The following is a 13,767-nucleotide window of genomic DNA, read 5'->3' as shown; positions in this document are numbered from 1 at the left end:
GGTAACGATTCAGCAGCTGTGCAACCTACCTCACGTCAATGCGGCCATCTTACAAAACGGCATTTGACTCCATCAAAATGGCTTCCTGGCACCGAGAACCTATAAGCTGCGGCAGGGTGGCCTGGAGTTGTTGAGAGGGTCTCTTCTCAGGGAGAGGGGCTGCCCTTCTTTCATACACAAACACAGACACACACACACAGCCTCCTCCTCCTTGTTCTTTGAGGGCACCGCACACAGCACGGATGGGCTTTGAGGGAGGGGAGAGCAGGACTAAGGAGGAGGAAGTAGGGCAGGGGGAATTAAAAGCCAGAGACGCAGGCAGTGGCCCTCCATCTTCATCGCCGTTTGCAGCTCGTGCCAAATTGGAAGTTCCTTATCTCGGCAGCAGAATGTCGCACAGCCTCTGCGCGGGAGACAATAAGGCACAGCGTCATTACTCACAGAGTACGGTACATGGGCATAATGCCATGGTTACACACAGGAAGACAAAAACACAGATAATCCCTGTGAACTGATATATCACTGTACACTCTCAGAATGTACTCACAGACACAAGCACTCAGCTTTTGGGGCCTTAACGCACAATAAAAGATGGAGCCAGAATTTCTTGTGTGAGGGCAAAAGGATGAGATCGTTTCCCTCTCCTCACTGGCAATATCTGCACCACAGCAGCGCAGAAGTAACGTGAGTCCTACCTGGTAAAAATGACATTTGCCTTACATATATATGGTATGATTCTGGCAGTTAGCAGGCCAGCTTGCAAATATAAGGGTTAGTCTTTGGAATGTGTCAGAACAACTTCAGTTCATCCAGGGGAGCTCTCCCAGGTCCTGAAGTACCCAATTCTGGCTGGTTGAACACTGACACCTAGGAAGTTGCCTTATACAGAGTCAGACTGCTAGTCCATATTGCCCAGTTTTAGACTGGCAATGGCTCTCTAGGGTCTGAGGCAGGGATCCTTCCTAGCCCCCTCCTCTCCCCCTGAGATTCCAGGGATTGAGTCTCAGATTTTTTGCATGTAAAGCAGGTGCCCTTCACAAAACCTGCCCCCAAACCTGCTCTCCACTGCCTAAATACAGAGACCTGCCCCTTACACACTCTTTGTTCTGGGTCAGTTCCCCTTCACTCTTATTCAAACACCCAACATGGCCAGAACAGGTCGTACACTTTGCTCATCCTTGAATAAAAAAGGCACTTGGTCACACCCCTGAGGCTGTAAGTCTGCCACCACCTATGAGCTGAAGCATGAACACATCTGCTACCAGGATAATTGGTACTTTGTTCCTAGCCATTTGCAACTCACTAATTGGGTGTGAATTAACCTTTGCTACCTTTCTGAATTCAATGTGATTCAGATACCTGCTCTCCCACTCTTGATCTTGCTGGATCACAGGACCAATTCCTACCGCACTGTTGATATGGTGGTGGGCAGTAGCTAACTTTTTGGAGGGGAGGGAAGGACCACAATAACCAAACTCATGGATGTTCTAGGAAGTGTGTTTGTCATCCTGACCCGACCCAAGTTTCCCTGGGGAAGGGAGTGAAGATGAGAAAGTAACAGTAGTGGTAGATCATACTATAAGTCTGTTCTCCCTCACTCTACCTCCAGGATATGTGAATATGTGAAACTGCTTTAGTACTATCTACTCCAGCAATGGGAAACCTCAAGTGTCGAACATGGCAGTCCAGATAGAGAGGCCTGGAAGGCTAAGCTTGACTCATAGGCCTAAGGTTCCTCATACCTGGGGTAGATAACATTGGACTATCTGAATCCCTTACAAACTACAGCTCCGGGATTATTTGGGGGAATAAACCACAGAGCCTAGGACTTGTCAATAAGAAGGTCGGTGGTTTGAATCCCTGCAATGGGGTGAGCTCCCGTTGCTCAGTCCCTGCTCCTGCCAACCTAGCAGTTCAAAAGCATGTCAAAGTGCAAGTAGATAAATAGGTACCGCTCCGGTGGGAAGGTAAATGGTGTTTCCGTGCACTGCTCTGGTTTTCCAGAAGTGGCTTAGTCATGCTGGCCACATGACCCGGAAGCTGTACACCGGCTCCCTCGGCCAATAAAGCGAGATGTGCACCGCAACCCTACAGTCGGCCATGACTGGACCTAATGGTCAGAGGTCCCTTTACCTATGTGCTTTAAATGTATGGTTTTGAGTCTTGAACCTGAATCTCCCCAGTCCATCCAATACTCTAACCACTATGTCAAACTGATTCTCTTCCCACTGATATATTTTCGTCTTATGTCTTTTACATAGGAGCACCCAAAGCAACCAATATGATTGGTTCTGGTTTTCTGGAGCAGATACTCCCATACATAGAATGTGCATGATTAGAAAGTAAAAACCCACCCAGCCCCTCTGCCTTCTGTGTCCAAATCCATTGACTCACCTCTCCAAGCTGAGAGAAAGAGAGAGATGTCTTGTCTCTTTGTGTCACCGCATCCCAAGTCATGAACTCTCAGTCACGTCTGATTAAGGAAGAAGAAGAAAAAAATTCATCTCAATTAGAGAAAGGCTCCCACACGTCTGGATGGATGTCAAGTAATTACTGCTTGTCATTCACAGAAAAATGGACGCCGAAAGAGAATTTAGTTTTTGGATGATCTATGCAGGCCTTAAAATAAGGAATTTGAGGACTCCACTTGGTAGGCTGGTTTCCAGTTTATACTCATTTGACAGAATCAAGTGGTAAAGTCATTGCCGAACTACACCACTTTAAGCTGTAGGTGTGTGGGTTCAAGATGGAATGGGAGATGTCGGACATTTGATTGCTTTCCCACAAAAAAAGAACTCTGTGCTTGCAGACAGTGAGCATAATCCATCCAACCTTCTCCCTAACATGGTATTTTATTATCCAATATGCAATGTGCATTGGATATATTCACATTGCAGTCTGAAGTATTACAGTCTGCGATGACACCTCCCCCCCCAAAAAAAAACCAACAACAAACCACTCAGATTTTTACTATTTCATACTGTCAGTTGTAGAGATGGGACCCAGGAGCTTATCTATGCATTAAGCAATATGAGGTGGCAGAATTCCAAACGGTGCCATTTCAGACCAGAGGTGGGAATATGACACTCTCTACCTTGGACATTGTAACCAGTTGGTCTCACGTTTTCCGGTGTACCATATTCTAGTCTATTAAATACAGGGAGGTTTTCTTTTCCACAGGGGAACACTTTAAAAAAAAATACAATCACCCACACAGGTGAAATTATACAATCTAGCATGTCCCTTAATGCCAGTGTGGCACAATGTTTAGAGTGCTGGGAGACCATGGTTTGAATCCCCACTCAGTCGAGAAGCACTCTTTGTTTTTTGGGCATTTTAATCTTTATTCTTTTACATATTAAGTCCCTTCACCACAAAGAGAACAAAACAAAAGAAAAAAACAGATCACATCAAATACAAAAAGGTAACATAAAAAAAAATATCCATATGTTAAGACTTCCGTCATCCTTATAATGTCCTTATAAATCACTTTTTAAACTGTGTGAAGCAATGAACAAATAGAATAAACCAAACTAACAGAACTACGAAGTAAAGCTCAGATTAAAGTCCCTTTACAACAGCCCTGTAGGGTGGTGTCATCCTGAAATTGGGGGGGGGGGGGAGGCTGAAAACATGTTAGCTTGCCTAAGGCCATGCAATGAGCTGAACTTATGGGCTGAGCTAAAATTTAAGCCATAGACTCCTCACCAGTACATCGCAACAGTGAACTGGTTCACACAGCATGCTAAACTGTGGCTCAGCGATATCGTGTCGGTTTCCAGAGAAGAACTTGCAGCTGCTTTGTTCCTCACCAGACCTTTGTGCTCCCATCAACCCAAAGTCCAAACCAGGAATCACGGTTAAGCTCTCTCCTTGTAGGGCTGCCATGCACCCGGCATTCCCCAGACATATCTGGGAATCGTCCGTCAGAAACAGCGTCCGGGCAGAATTTCTGAAAATCACTGGAAATGTCTTGAAAATGTTGGGCGTATGTTGTTGGCAAATTCCCCCCCCCCCAAAAAAAGCTGAACAACTTTGTCCCGAAAAAGGCTCAACAACTTTTGTTTTCACTCTGAAAGTGTGGCAACCCTTGCTTACTACAAGCTGTAACCAATGTTTGATGTTGGCGCAAGAAACACCAGCTTGACCTTGGTTTAGCTCAGCATTGGTGTCGCTAAGTCAAGGTTTGGCTCAGGGTGCCTTGCGAACCAGGCCAGTGTACCCTCATTTTGCTTCATGTAATTAGAAGGAACGCTAGAAAAAGCAAAAAAACAAAACAAAACAAAATTCCTCACCATTAAGCACGTTTTCCACCACACACACACACACACACACACACACACACGCTCTTTAATCCTGCTCCTTCCTTTCCCAGCTCCTTTTCTCTGGCTGGGTTAGCATCTCCTTTTGCAAGAAGCTTTTCCTTCCCCCACCAGATCTATCCACCCCATGTGCAAAGTGGGAAAACATCATTAGGGAGGGAAAATAATTTAGTTTGTTAATCGGCATCCAATGGTGGGAAACAAGGGGGAGGCCAGGGAGGGAGGGAGACTTGGCGGTTGAGGCTTAGGGAAGGCCAATACAAAGCCACCATTCATGATGTCCAGGGCTGGGGATTCGCATTGAATTAAACAGACACAAAGAGCAAAGGCATTTTTATCCTCCCTCCCTCCCTCTCCCTCCCTCTCTCTCTCCATGAGAATTATCATATCTCCCTGGCACTAGGAAACCTCCGGCATGAGAGAGTGGGGAGGGAGGGAGAACAAACTGTGGCCCAAGGTACAGAAGGCTTTGTTCCTGCATGGGATTTATGTCTGGGAAGCAGCATATGGTTTTGTGGCGGGCAACTGGCCACTGCGCACCCGGCTTTAATAAGAACTCCGCTAATGTGAATGAGTCCTTCTCTCGTCTCCCCCCCCCCCCCGCCGGCCACCCTTTGCCCACCCGCCTCGCTCCATTCCGTGTGCCTACAAAGCACCACCACTGTCTGAAAAACAAACAAAATAACTGTTTGCATTTGAAGAGCTAGCAAGGCAACCCCTCTGCCAAAGCAAGCACAAAAAACGGGGTGCAAGGGAGGCAGGGGGGAGAGAGAGAGAGATGGACAAAGAAGAAGAGAGGGACTAGACAACAGCCATTCAGTCATGGAGATGAATTGGTCACTATGCAATACCTTGGCTGGCTACTCTTTCAGATGCCCCAAGTCCCTAGCAATGATCCACGTCTGTGCTTGCCCTGATGAATGCGTTGGCATTTGTTCCAATGAAAGGGTGAATGGTTGGGTGTGTATCCTTAAAACGTCCATGAACTTTGGAAGGTCCCACAGGGTTGTGGCTCTCCACATGGGTGTTTAAGGAGGCACACCTGACCGTGTGACGCCAATGAGTTTGCTGCAGGGAAATGCCCTCTGCTCACAGCAAACACGACTGTAACTGCCTGTAAAGTGCATCACAGCATAAAGGGGCATTTCCATATCACAGCCTTCATCTGGTTTAATTCCTCTCATACAAGGAACCCTGCAAACTTCATTTCTGGGAGGGGGTAGGCACACTGCTGCCATCAGGGCAGGGCTTTGGGGACAGGTGGCCCCCAAAAGTGGAATAAGCAGAAAGGCCCCCTGGCTTGCCACATTCTGAAGCGAGGAAGTAAAACACATTACTGTGTAAGGGGAACAAACAAACGATAACCAAGCCTAGAGTCTAAAAATGCTCTGTCTGCACTGCTGGATGGACATCAACAATCAAATCTGAAACCCTACTCGTAGTAAAACAAGCCCTATAGAAATGCATGTTTCTGAATTAAAGTGTGTGTGTGTAAATATACCACCGCTTATCAGATATATCACAGTGTCTTAAGAATTTTAAATACCACCATTATAAATGACAACACAACATTTGATGTCGGGGGGGGGGGTGAACCTAGACTGGCAAATTCAGTCAGTGTAGACCAGTGATAGAGAATCTGTGGCCCTTCATATGATGTTGGTATACACCTCCTATCATCCCTGATCTTGATGGCTGGTGCTGATGGAAGTTGGAGCCCAAGAATGGCAGGAGGATGAGTGGTTCCCTACTACTGCTGCAGGGAAGTGCACCTTCATATGAGACGCAGACTGCTAGAGTTGGAGAGGGCCTTGTATGCAATTCCATCTAACTAACCCCCTGCGTGATACAGGAAATCAAGAGCTTGCGCACCCGCAATGGGTGGATGTCCAGATTCTGCTTGAAGGCACCAAGGGAGGGAGACCCTACGACCTCTCTAGGTCACCGGTCCCATTGTCAAACTGCTTGTACAGTTAAGACAGGGATGGGAAAGCGCTTCAGCTCAAGGGCCTTATTCCCTTCCAGGTAAACTTTCAGGGACCACATGCCAGTGGTAGGTGGGGCCAGGAGAAAAACTGGGTGGAGGAACAAATGCTAATTGACTCAGCCCACACACTCACTCTAACCTTCACCTAGGCAAGCGAGAAACATTATCAGAGTCCAAGGACATGCCCCCTCCAGGCAAAAACACTCAAGGAGGGTGCAAAGCAGAGCTGGTGAGGGGAGTGGCGTTGGGATAAAAGGGTGCATGGTTTGGGGAGAGTCTCAAGGGCCAGATAGAGAGTGGCCCCCAGGCCTGAGGTTCCCCATCCCTGAGTTAAGAAATGTCTCCTACCCATATCCACATTTCTGTAACATAAACTTGTTTGGCCTACTCCTCTGCACCAGGGTAGCTGAAAACAAGTATTCTATGTGACAGCCCTTCACGGATTAGATGGATGTTTTTATGTCCTTCCAGTCTTCTCTTCGTCAGAGTAAGCATGTTCAGTTTTTCAGCCTTTCATCCCATGACTTCTTTTCCATGCTCCTGGCCATCTTCTCTGCCCTCCTCTGAACCCATATCAGCTTGTCTGCATCCTCCTTAAACTGCATCCCCCAGAATGGGACACAAAGCCATTGAACTCACAACCATAAAAGAAGTAGCAGCCTCCACTAGTTAGCATTTTTAACAAAGAATGAATGAATTCATGGAGAAGAGGGTCTATCAACGACTAGACCTAGATGGACAACTAGGCTGACCTGGTATAAGATGGCTCCTTGTTTTGCATTACTGGTCTTCTTCCAACCTGATGCCCTCCGGCTGTTTTGGACTACAGCCCGAGTCAGCAGGGTCAAAGGTCAAGGATGATGGGAAATGTAGTCCAACATCTGGAGAGCACCTGGATGTTGACAGTTGCTATACGCACTTAACTGGGCTTTCAGTCCTATTGAACTCATTGGGATTTACCTCTGAATAAGCACATGTAGGTTTGCACGGCGATATACCGTACAGACACACCCACCCACGCCCAAAAAAATCCCTCTGCTCATCTGTTTTATATGAACTACTTGAAAACAAAGGACAGCAAGCTTAAGGGAAAGACTGTGAGAAAGATCTCAGTGCACAGGGTTAGTAAAAGTTGGGTGGAGGGGAAAGAGAGAAGGAGAAGCACTAATTAGCACTCGGCCCATCACCTCCCATTAATAGCTTGTCACTGTTTCATTGATGTAGCTGAAGGCAAGGAAGTTGAGATGTGTGATGCTTACCTGTCTCTATCTCATTAACAGAATGCAGGGTGAGAACAGACGTTTATTGCCTGCATCACAGACAGAGCATCGCAGACAAAGGCGTGCCCCTCTTGCGCAGCCTAATTATTGAACTGATTTCTGAGCAGGTGTGTGCCATTGAGCGCACCTCTATGTTCATGCATAGATAATGTCAACAAGGGTGTGTATGGAGGATAGCCTCCTTTTGGCTCAGAAAGACCCACGCCACAAAGGTCATGTGAAATTTGGATTCAGAAGGGTCTTATTTACCCACCATCAGGAAATCAGGTTGGCAAACTTTTAACTTGGTAGGTCAATCAACTTATACTTAAGTCAGTTTGTCAGTCAAGGGAACTTTTGTCCAGTGAGACTAAGATGGGGGCATGCTTGTTTACGTTTTAGGGCTGTTTTGGGTCAGCTGTGTTACCATGAGGGGAAATAAAAAGAAAATAATAGCTACTACATGAAGAGGCAGGCATTGTTTGTTAAATTATTACGTTACCCCAGCTGTCAATATATCAAAAAAGGTACATATAGAATTTTTTTAATCAGCTAAATAACAGTTGATCAATAAAAAAAACTGTTTAATTCATTTAGAGCCCTACTGGAGACTGTTGAGGGGTGAGCAGGATATCTGGATAAAAATAATTTACAAGAGGGGTGGAGAATCCAGCAACATCTCCAGGGCTCCCCACCCCCACCCCCGATTTACCAAGTCATCATAAACACAGAAGGCTCAAGTCACTTTCTCCCCCACTTCAAAAAGCTGGATTTTTGCAGCGGCAACAACTGAAGTACTCGTGTGCCAATAAAAATCCATTGATGTCAGTACATTATAAATAACTAAGAAAAAGGGGGGGGGAGGATCTGAATATGTATTCAAATAGACACAAGGTCCAGTTTGCTACCAAAAAATGGTACGTATCTTTCATCTGTAGGCATACATCAAAACACACCTTTCAACATCTCTTAGCCAGAGATGCAAAGAGCTTTTGAAAGCAAAAACAAATCTTTGACAACTATCTGGGTGGGGAATGGGGAGGGGGAGAGAAATATAGAACAGCAGTTTTAAAAGGAATCGTTTTTTAGCCTACAACGAGATTTTCTTGTCACCATATGCAAAAACAATCCCATTAATGAGAGCATGATCAAGGAAGAGTGCCACAGTAGCAACTATAGCCTAGTACTGGGGACCCGCAATATGGTGTCCATGGGCAACACAGCACTCTCAGATATCCCTCATGGGGTTCGCCATGCTTCCTTCCCCATCACAATTTTCGAAAATTGGTTTTCTGGTCATTTGAGGAGCTATTGGAGGGGAATTGCCTGCTCCTTTCTCATCCACATTTTACTTGTTTTTTTGGCGGGGGTAAAAATGGTTTGGAACGGAAGCAACTTCTCAACATCACTAGGTTTTCTTCTTGGAATGAGTAGTTTATGGTTTCTTATCTTCCCCCAAATATGTCCCTGGTCCCACATAAGTTGTGGACCCCTGTACTAATGCACTGGGCCCTTCAAAATGGCATACAAATTCAGGTGTCTGTGCCATCTTTATACAGGACTTTTATACCTATATTGCCATATGCCCCGATCACAAGAATCTGCACTGGGTAAGCCATCTGAGGACAGCTCATAAGAAGCAGCCCAACTTTCCCTGAAAGGAGAAACAGAGCTGAGCTCTAAGAAGAAGAAAAATATCAGAGCTCTTTGGTCAGATCAATGATGATATTTCAGCATCACAAGTCAGAAACTTCCTGGCATTTTTGCCAGCTTGCTCTTCTATTGACCAAGAAGTTTTAAAAGACCCACTGAGTTTTTCCTCCATTAACTAAGAGATGAGTAATTGTCTAGTGAGTGTATCTTGGATTAGGAATTTTCAAGGTGGTGAGGTCATTGTTAAAAACTCAGATATATACCAGTAATCTAATCGCCAATGGCACATTAAACCTAGGTTATTGTTGTCTCTTTTTTTGCAATGGAGATGATGATGATGATGATTTCATTTCTACACCACTTTTTATTTTAAAGAGCAAAGCTCAAAGTGGTTTACAACACATTAATACTTCAAATAAAGCACTCAAGAATAAAACAAACGAGAGCCTTGAAGAAAATATTTCAGATTCTCCTCTAAGTGACATTTTGCTTTCTCCAGTCACAAACCTGGCAACCATAGATTTCCAAGTGGTCTCAATTGGGCCTGCTCCGGTCACAAAACACACCTGATGCCTGGCTGATTTCTAACACCAGTGAGGTTCGTGCCTGTGGTGTTCCAGGCTGGGGAGAGGAGAGACTTTGGACAGGATGTCCTTAATATGATCCACTCCTCTCCCTTCTGCTGTTGCTGCCTAATCCCCACCAGTGCTCCCAGAGAAAGGGCAGGTGAGTAAGCAAGAAGTGGCTGCTGGCTATGGTTCCTTGAACCCGCCAGAGCAAGGGGCAATAGCAAGAGGAAAACCAACAGAGTAAGGGGTTTGGGGATCAGCACTGACCCCCTTCGAAGCCATGAACCTTGGCTGGTGCCCAGCAATACCTATCACCAACACCAGACATAGGAAAACTCAGCCCTCCAGATGTCCTGTTTGCTAGGGATGATGGGAGTTGTAGTCCCAAAACATCTGGAGGGCTGAGTTTGCCTATGCCTGACCAACACCATCTCCGTATACCTCTAAACTAAATGTAATGTACATTCATTTGGATGTGAGGCATCTAATACAGACCTTTTTGCCATGTCTCAGTGTGGATGGTGTTATATGCACTTCTATTCACATTGGAAGCCTAAAGCGAAGGAATTAACAGTTTTGTGACACATGGCATCCTATCCCCACTGCCCTGATTCCCTCTTTAAGACGGCCAAACTACAGTGGAAGCCACAACTCTTAAAAGCACAATAGGACCCTTGGGAGGTTAGATGTGACAACCTTTAGCTACCTAGCCTACAACGGGGATTGATAGGCCACTCTATTCCCAATCCACTTCAATTTCAAACATCTATATTCCAAATGCCCTCCTGTCCCATTTCTGCATAATGCCTGCAATCCTGCCCCCTATTGCCACAAAAAACCCAGTATTCACATGTGTTTAAAAACAAGTGTTTAAATAGGCATTTTATCGCAAAGTAAGCATTTCTAAAAACATCCTAAAATAAATCTTTGCAAACCATTTTGGAATGTTCCGAGCCAAGAACTGTGTCACAAAAATCCAAAGGATAATTCCATTCCATACTTCATACACATCCAGGAAGCCCGGATCAGGTCAGATCCCAAAGGACTTTTCAGAGATCAAAATCCTTGAGCATCAGAGGAACAGAGCCTTACATCAACTCAGTCCATTGGTCCTCCTAGCTCAGTATTTTCTACACTGGCAGTCAGCAGTTTCGAAGGATTTTATACAGGGGTCTCTCTCAGTCCTTCCTCGAGAGGATTGAACGGGATACCTTTTGCATTCAAAGCAGACTCTCTGCCACTGATCCCCAAATCCCCTGAACTCAGGCTTGCCCTTCCTTCAGCATCTTGTATCCACGGCTTATTCTTCCCCTTTCCTTCAACTCCCATGCCTTTCCAACATGGCCAAGCATCAGGGACAATGGGAGTCCAGCAATATCTTGAGGGCCACTGGTTCCCCATCCCTGCATTGAAGTGTGGATGACAATTAAGCATCTGCTAGCTGCAATTTAACAAATCACACAACCAGTTTTGTGTACCCAATTGGGGTGGGGGAAGAGAGAGAGACCTTTGAGCTCACACAGCAATCTGCTTTTGAAAATGAGGGTACAGTGGTACCTCAGGTTACCTACGCTTCAGGTTACAGACTCCGCTAAGCCAGAAATAGTGCTTCATGTTAAGAACTTTGCTTCAGGATGAGAACAGAAATCATGTTCCGGCAGCGTGGCAGCAGAGGGAGGCCCCATTAGCTAAAGTGGTGCTTCAGGTTAAGAACAGTTTCAGGTTAAGAACAGACCTCCAGAACGAATTAAGTACTTAACCTGAGGTACCAGTGTACCTTCAAAAACAGTGTTTGATAAGGCATGGGAGTCTGTTCTTTTTTTAAAAAAATAAAATCATCCTATTGGGAGGACCCTAAAAAAAACTTCTTTGGATGACAGTTACTATCTTGGGCTGCACATGCATGTCCCACATGACAATTCATGACTAGGGCCCGACATCCAAACCATCTATAGTTTACTTTCTCATTTTTTAACTAATTCACCAATGACATAAATAAACACATTAGAAATCCTCAGTGTAGAAACATTTCTGAGGATTCACAAAGGGGAGGGTCTGTCTTCAGAGAGGAAAGACAAAAATTGTAATTTTAGATACAGAAACGCCAATGCTTTTTTATTATTATTTAAAGAAGGGATGGCCATTGCTTACATTTGATATTTTATTTTTCATTGAATTTTATGATTCAAAGCATTCCCTATTGCAGTGTTGCCACAAAGCCTATTGCCAGAAGAAAACACGGGTGTTTTACCTTCACAGGAAAACTATCTGCCAGGTTTGGAAGTAAAATGGAAGGGGAAATGTGAAGTATCTATTTCATCAAATCTGGTCTAAGGAGCAGGCGGTCAAAGCATGGGCAGACTCACCAGTGGCTGGCTTTCAAGAAACCTGAGCCACAGAACCTGTGCTTTCATGTCAGCCTCGACGAGTGAGAAGTAGAAACTTTGATCTGTAATTACAGCATTGGCTGATTAATCACATTGATTAAGCAGCCCAAACTTGCAGCCCTGATTTTATATAAATATATAACCATATACACACCGTGCATTTCACAACTTGGCGCCTATTCACATTCCTTTGCAAATGTTGATAATCACTGATGAATTCTGAGAATGCCCAGAAGTAAGATGTATAACCCTGATTGTCAGATATACACAAGTCAACACTAACATGCTGCAATCACATTTACTGTAGGTGCCTTTTAACATTCAGTTATGTCTATCTGAGTTTTGGAAAATTCGCAAAATTAATCTGAAAACGTTGGTGTTCGCCAACTTTGAGCATTCATGACAATATATTAATTTAAAGTGTCTGTGCAATATATATATTTATACACATGCACACTTCCTCATTTTACATTCAAACCATTGGCTTCAGAGGTCCAGCTTCTTAGCCTATGATTGGCAAAGATCCAACTGGGATAGGAACTTCTCAGTGGTGGCACCACAGTTGTGGAAATCTCTCCCTGGGAAGATCCAGCAATCCCCTTCCCTACCATTTTTAGATGCCATTTGAATATGTTTTTATTCCTGAAGGTGTTTAGATAGATAACAAAAGGCCAATCTAGATTAGTGATTTATCACAGGTGCACCATGTTCTTGACACAACAATAGTGTGTTATTAGTGGTGCATTTATTCTACTTTATTAGTTGTTAGCAATTCTGCAATGCTTCCCCATTGCCAACACATTATTGCTCTCCAGAGGGACCACAGCGCAACAAAAGCAGGACAAGCAAAACTAAAAGCTCCAAACAAGTTATGGAATTTCAGCTATAAATGACAAAATATGCACTGAAACAGCATCGTCACCCCAAAACTTTTATGGGCACAAACTGCTTTGAAAGCAATATTGCATATGGCCACCTTGACAGGAGCCTGACCGGAAATCATCATGAATTCACAATAAAATGGACGTCTGGAGGGTTCTCTGAGCAGCACAATCGGTGATCTGCTGCTTTTTTTGAAATAAAAAAGTGCGTATTTTTAGTGCATTATTTAATTTTTAATACAGTATATTATTGTTGCCATGTTTCTTGTAATGCTAAGCCGCTTTACAAAATTAGTTTGAACAGCAGGGTGTAAATAAATCATGCAAAAGAGAGCTTCGCCTGAGAAACGGCTCAGAGACAAAGGGGCCCGGAATCTCTCACCACACAAGCTAAATCACACCTGCACTGTCTGTGAGCCACCCTCCTTTGTGTAAGGAAAGTTTAAAATCTTTCACTGTACTCTTCTGTACACGTTCAAACTTTTGCAGGAAACATCAAGAAAGAAACCTACCTCTCATGAACAATACATGAAGCTTCATAGCAAGCCAGACCATCAGTCAGTTTAGCACAGGGCGTGAATCTTTCATCTGCCTTTATTGTATGCAATAAGCCATCCTCTTTTTCCTGTCCAGTTTTCAATCAATTCCCCAGTTACACAAGTCTAAACGGAGCACACATCCCAGTGCAGATACATTTCTGAAGGGGGAC

The 13,767-nt window shown here is 44.6% G+C and overlaps 1 long non-coding RNA gene across 3 annotated transcripts in view; it reads right to left on the bottom strand.

Moving 5' to 3' along the window:
* Positions 1–13,767, bottom strand: part of LOC309356936 — a 95,531-nt gene that overhangs the window by 48,196 nt on the left and 33,568 nt on the right. For 2 of the 3 annotated variants that reach the window (XR_014162924.1, XR_014162925.1), the window contains exons 2-3: positions 2,395–2,473; positions 30–403 (exon numbers count right to left, since the gene is read on the bottom strand). This is a non-coding gene — a long non-coding RNA (uncharacterized lncRNA). Of the gene's footprint in view, positions 1–29; positions 404–2,390; positions 2,474–13,767 lie in introns of all 3 variants that reach the window. The other variant, XR_014162923.1, reaches the window with a different exon arrangement.

Source organism: Podarcis melisellensis, assembly GCF_964234715.1.
Source record: "Podarcis melisellensis genome assembly, chromosome: 14".
NCBI lineage: Eukaryota > Metazoa > Chordata > Lepidosauria > Squamata > Lacertidae > Podarcis > Podarcis melisellensis.
The sequence above is the reverse complement of the archived record's forward strand: the minus strand, read 5'-3'. Positions and strand labels throughout refer to the sequence as shown.